This window comes from Oncorhynchus kisutch, linkage group LG30, assembly GCF_002021735.2.
Source record: "Oncorhynchus kisutch isolate 150728-3 linkage group LG30, Okis_V2, whole genome shotgun sequence".
In the NCBI taxonomy this organism is placed as follows: Eukaryota; Metazoa; Chordata; class Actinopteri; order Salmoniformes; family Salmonidae; genus Oncorhynchus; species Oncorhynchus kisutch.
Window position 1 is genome coordinate 9,278,933 of NC_034203.2, and position 6,439 is coordinate 9,285,371.

The following is a 6,439-nucleotide window of genomic DNA, read 5'->3' on the forward strand; positions in this document are numbered from 1 at the left end:
TTGCAAAGGGGCCCCCAGGAGGCTCTTGCCTCTCTGCAGGGAGAGGGTATAGACCAGGATCCAGTGGGAGTAAACAGGGTGTACCTGGTTACAGACCCCCTCCACCCAGCGCTTTGGCTGCTTCACCCCTAGTCGCTTATGCCCCACATACAGTGTATTCGGAAAGTATTCAGACTCCTCTGAATGTCCCTGAGTGGCCCAGCCAGAGCCCGGACTTGAACCCGATCGAACATCTCTGGAGAGACCTGAAAATAGCTATGCAGCGATGCAACCCATCCAACTGACAAAGCTTGAGAGGATCTGAAGAGAAGAATGGGAGAAACTAGCCAAATACAGATGTGCCAAGCTTGTGGGGTCATACCCAAGTAGGATTGAGGCTGTAATCGTTGCCAAAGATGCTTTAACAAAGTACTGAGTAAAGGGTCTGAATACTTATGTTAATGAGATATTTATGTTCTTTATTTTGTATAAATTTGCAACAATTTCAAAAAAAATAAAAAACGTTTTTTGCTTTGTCATCATGGGGTATTGTGTGTAGATTGATGAGAAAACAATTATAATTTAATACATTTTAGAATAAGGCTGTAACGTTACAAAATGTGGAAAAAGGGAAGGGGTCAGAATACTTTCCGAATGCACTGTAGCTGAGGGAGAAAGGGAGATGCTTCAACCTAGTTCCATTTGTTTTATTAAGTATTCCTAGAAAAATAAGCCATTTTAGACTATTGAGCTGCGCTGTCTGTCTATCTGGGTGTGTTCGCGTGTGTGTGTGCAGCCAATCAGCCCTCACATCAGATCCCAATTCAGTCCCTCTTGGTCTCCATGATGGTCACCAGTCTGCTGCGAAACCGCTGCTCGGTCCGAACATCGTACTCCAGCACCAGCATATGCTGCAGTCCCTGTTTCAACATCTAGAGGGTGTCATTCACCACAGGATGGCCACTGACCCAGTTTTCGAATCTCCAAATGCTTTATACATTAAAACAATTTGCATCGCCTTCTACACTATATATACAAACGTATGTGGACACCCCTTCAAATGAGTGGATTCGGCTATTTCAGCCACACCCGTTGCTGACAGGTGTATAAAATCAAGCACACAGTTATGCAGTCTCCATAGGCAAACATTGACAGTAGAATGGCCTTACTGAAGAGCTAAGTGACTTTCAACGTTGCACCGTCATAGGATCCCACCTTTCCAACAAGTCAGTTCATCAAATTTCTGCCCTGCTCGAGCTGCCCCAGTCAACTGTAAGTGCTGTTATTGTGAAGTGTAAGCGTCATGTAGCAACAACGGCTCAGCCACGAAGTGGTAGACCACAGAACGGGACCACTGAGTGCTGAAGTGCATGGTGTGTAAAAATCGTCTGTCCTCGGTTGCAACACACTACCGAATTTCAAACTGCTTCTGGAAGCAACGTCAGTACATTAACTGTTTGTTGGGAGCTTCATGAAATGGGTTTCCATGGCTGAGCAGCCACACACAAGCCTAAGATAACCATGCACAATGCCAAGCGTCTGCTGGTGGAAACGTGTTCTCTGGAGTGATTAATCACGCTTCACGAATCTGAACTTGTCAGATGGCAGGAGAACACTACCTCCCCTAATGCATAATGCCAACTGTAAAGTTTGGTGAAGGAGGAATAATGGTCTGGGGCTGTTTTTCATAGTTCGGGCTAGGCCCCTTAGTTCCAGTAAAGGAAAATCTTAATGCTACAGCATACAATTACATTCTAGACGATTCTGTGCTTCCAACTTTGTGACAACAGTTTGGGGAAGGCCCTTTCCTATTTCAGTGTGACGATGCCCCTGTGCACAAAGTGAGGTCCATACAGAAATGGTTTGTTGAGATTAGTGTGGAAGAACTTGACTGGCCTGCACAGAGCCCTGACCTCAACCCCATCGGACACCTTTGGGATGAATTGGAAGGCCGACTGTGAGCCAAGCCTAATCGCCCAACATCAGTGCCCGACCTCACCAATGCACTTGTGGCTGAATGGTAGCAAGTTCCCGCAGCAATGTTCCAACATTTTGTGGAAAGCATTCCCAAAAGAATGGAGGCTATTATAGCAGCAAAGGGGGGACCAACTCCATATTAATGCTCATAATTTTGTAATGAGATGTTTGGCGAGCAGGTGTCCACATACCTTTGGTCATGTATTGTATCCTGTATCTTTCCATTTATCAAGTAACAAACTAGTTGTAGTAATGTAGTTTGAGCAATGTTACAGATCCTTAACACAATCAATAAAAGTAGCAGCTATCAATGTTTATTAGGATTTTTATGCAATGCTTTGCAGGTGTATAGAATCGATTTGCATGTATAGACTAGATTTGCAACTGTTTCCAGATGTTGTAGTGACTGAGGAAGCAGCCGAGTCAGGACACACCCCCCCGAATACGAGTCTTTGTACTCAGGCAACATGTCTATGCCCATTGCCTGCAGCTGGGAGGTGTTCAGAGCTCTGAACAAAAGAGAAGAAAATAAAAGATTAGTAAACATCATTCCAAATGTTCAAACCCAGCCCAGATGCTTAGGTCTAGATTTACTTCAGGTTTGCACCTGTGCAGCATTGGCACCTGTTCTTTATCAGACAAAATGTAGCACAAACGTTTGAAGAAAAGATCAAAGGAAGATTACGATATAGATAATAAATCGACGTTTCACGGTCTTTATGAATCCATGCTTCACTAATTGGAGCAATAGTGGAGTGAGGATTCAGTATGGATAGCAGGCAATTAATTTTATTCCCTTCTGAAGTAACAGGTGCAGGCGTTACGTAATGTGCTTTTTGGTTGTGGTGTCGTACTTGCCATCCACCACCACTGTCAGTGTAATATGGATGCCCAGAACGGAGAAGGTGCTCAGCATTCGATCCCGCCGCACAAAGTGCCGCTTCGGATGAATCCGAAAGATATAGAATGAAGGTGGGGAGAATAGACAGTTCCATCCTTTATCCCCTTTCTCATGATTCGTATGAAATGAATAATAGTGGATGACTAAAGACACAGTATACAGTGGATGTACTGTAAGGGCATTCTCAGAACCTCATCAAATCCAATCTTTTCCAGGTTTAGGTGTATGGTGCATGTATTTGTAATGCTTCATGATCAACCTTTGAATGCTTGGCTATGAAATGTCAACTGACATTTACTCCTGAGGTACTGACCTGTTGCACCCTCTACAACCACTGTGGTTATTATTCAACCCTGCTGGTCATGTATGAACTTTTAAACATAATGAAGAACAATATAGCCATGCACTCTTATAATCACTACCCGGCACAGCCAGAAGAGGACTGGCCACCCCTCAGAGCCTGGTTCCTTTCTAGGTTTCTTGCTAGGCTCCTGCCTTTCTAGAGAGATTTCCCTGCCACCGTGCTTCTACATCTGCATTGCTTGCTGTTTGGGGTTTTAGGCTGGGTTTCTGTATAAGCACTTCGTGACATCTGCTGATGTAAAAATGGCTTTAGAGAAATACATTTGATTTGAATTTGATTTGACAATCGACTGAAGAAAAATATATGTATTAGACTCTTATTATTAAATAAAAGCAGATCACACTGTGTTAAGACATTGGCCATCTATGATTTCCATAGGAATTCCTCAGTCTCTCATTAATGACCATTTCGGGGATTTTCTCAAGAGAGGGAGCATGATGAAGGAGAGAAAGAGATAGCTAGTGAGCTATAACGGAGGAGTGGGCATTCTGACAAGGCTGTTAAAGTGAGGGGAGTCGTAACAGCTTCACAGGGACTGGTCTGTAGGCGTAGGGAAAGCACGAAAGGATGTAGAAGGCAAGCGTGGAGGGATATATTTAAAGATAGTGAGGGGGGTGTGTGTGAGAGTGAGAGAGAGAGAATATCCTATACTAAATCAGAATGCTCAGACCTTGCAGACCTTGCATTAATGTCATTCCAAGATTTGTGCAGAAATGTAATAAAGGATTTGTCTCAATCAGAGCCTCAGTCATGGTGTGGCTAAATCTCTCCACCTCCTCCTAACCTTGCTGTTACTTAGGGGGCCGTGGCAGATACCCATAGTGCTCTCTGTTGCATATGTACATCTGCACGGAATCACAGGGTCATAATATAACCTAATACATTAGACACATGCACGTTACATGTATTGCATGTTTGATTGAGTATGCCTGGAGTGGCAGATACTGTAGGTGGGGTTTGCACATTTGGGACTATTCCGTTGTGTGTATTGCACCAGAAAGAAAGCAGGAAGAAATGCTATTTAAGCCCAGATCTGATCCCCATTCAATATGCAGTAATGAACAGTGCATTTAAACACAATTCATTACGACTCCATGTCTGACCTACCCGCCGCGCAGAAAAGGCGAAGACCATGATGCCATCCAGGGGAAAGGTGTAATCGTGGTGTGGCGGGTGCAAGGCCAGCGCCCGGGCGGCGCCCCACCTCAAGACCACCAGGAAGGTAGAGTGCACCATGGGAACACCGAAGCAGCCCTGGTTCTTCCCGTTTCTGATGGGGATGTACTCTGGGGTGCACTTGTAGTAAGCCTGAGAGGGCAAGCAGAGACGCAGTAGACTAAATTGAGCATTAAGAAGTGGCCCAAAGGCCAAATCAGGTCCCACTATGACATTTTATGTAGCCCTTGAAATGAAAAAAATAAAATAATAATATCCTCCCTGGTCATTTGCATATTTCAAGTCTTCAAATACAATGGTGGGCATTGAGCACACATGAAAGAACATGATGTAATACAATGAATCAAAAAGGAAACACATTTAATTAGCATTAATTGTATAAATTATCATGCGTTACAAACATTGTTGACGTCTACATTTAAAAAAACACACTCGCTAATTGAATTTAATATGGATGTCATAGATAGAAAACTGAATGCAAATCCCGCTGAAGTGGCAAACAAACCAGCAAAACTCAAATGAAACTGGGAAAGGACAGAAGAGCTAGCCATACGGTCACATAACACTGAGGGACAGTGCCAAAGGAGTGGTGGTGTGAAGCAAGATGGCAGAAGGCAAATCATGAAATTGGCTCCATCTGTTTTCCTGCCCTCTAACAATACCCTTACTCATCATAACACTAACAGAGCCAGACAAGACAGACAGACAAGTGCAATGCTTCAGATTGAATTAACATTCGGATGGCAACAAACCATAAAGTTGTCTTCCCGAGAAGGGGGCCAGCAGTGGGCCAATAAAAAAGGTGGAGGTGTAGAAATGGTGCCAATGAGTGAAATAAATTAAGATGAATGAAGGATGTACCTGTGGGGGTCATGCCACACCAGAAGTAGAGGACGCTGAATGGACGTCGCAACCATTGAATTCTCTGCCATCATCTCCGTCAGCACCCACAGATTGGTCAGCAAGTTGTCAGTGTCCACAAACTGGGTGATGTAGAATTCATCTCAGTGGAAATATAGAACGTTCTGTTGTTCTGGGCTGGTTCAAAAGAAGTGAGGTGAATTCACATTTGGCTATTTGTGGTACTTTCGCCCAGTTACAGCTGTGAAAATGTGTTGTTACTCTTACAGTGAAGCCTAAACACTATGTCACTATATTTTTCCCAAATCTCAAAATTTAAGAGGTGCATGACAACTGAGTGTTGATATCCCACTGGGTTGAGTTATGGGTGACCTCACCAGTATGTAATGAGCCCAAAGAGCCCTGGCTGATTTGAGAGCAGCCTGATTTAGCTTCATCACGTGGATGAATCGAGAGTTAGGCACCAAAACATTCACATATGATCTATATATATATATCCTGAATGTCCTGAATGACTGTGCTGTCATGAATTGTATTATTTAATCTTGATGCCCACTATTGAACCAGGTAGGCCAGTTGAGAACAAGTTCTCACTTACAATTGCGACATAGCCAAGATAAAGCAAAGCAGTGCGACAAAAACAACAACAACACAGAGTTACACATGGGATAAACAAACGTACAGTCAATAACACAATAGAAAAAGTATATCTACAGTGTGTGCAAAGTAGTAAGATTAGGGAGGTAAGGCAAAAAATATGCCATAGAGGTGAAATAATTACAATTTAGCATTAACACTGGAGTGATAGATGTGCAGATGATGATGTGCATGTAGAGATACTGGGGTGCAAAAGAGCAACAATGACAAAAAATAACAGTATAGGGATGAGGTAGTTGGGTGAGCTATTTACAGATGGGCTGTGTACAGGTACAGTGATTGGTAAGCTGCTCTGATAGCTGATGCTTAAAGTTAGAGAGGAAGATAATAGTCTCCAGCTTCAGTGATTTTTACTATTTGTTCCAGTCACGAATATGTAGCAAGGGCCAGCCAACGAGAGCATACAGGTCGCAGTGGTGGGTAGTATATGGGGCTTTGGTGACAAAACGGATGGCACTGTGATAGACTACATCCAATTTGCTGAGTAGAGTGTTGGAGGCTATTTTGTAAATGACATCGCCAAA

The 6,439-nt window shown here is 43.4% G+C and overlaps 1 pseudogene; it reads right to left on the reverse strand.

Annotated features, from left to right (window-relative positions):
• Positions 1-803: 803 nt before the first annotated feature.
• LOC109875402 (procollagen galactosyltransferase 2-like) lies at positions 804-5,785 on the reverse strand (annotated as a pseudogene).
• Positions 5,786-6,439: the final 654 nt, after the last annotated feature.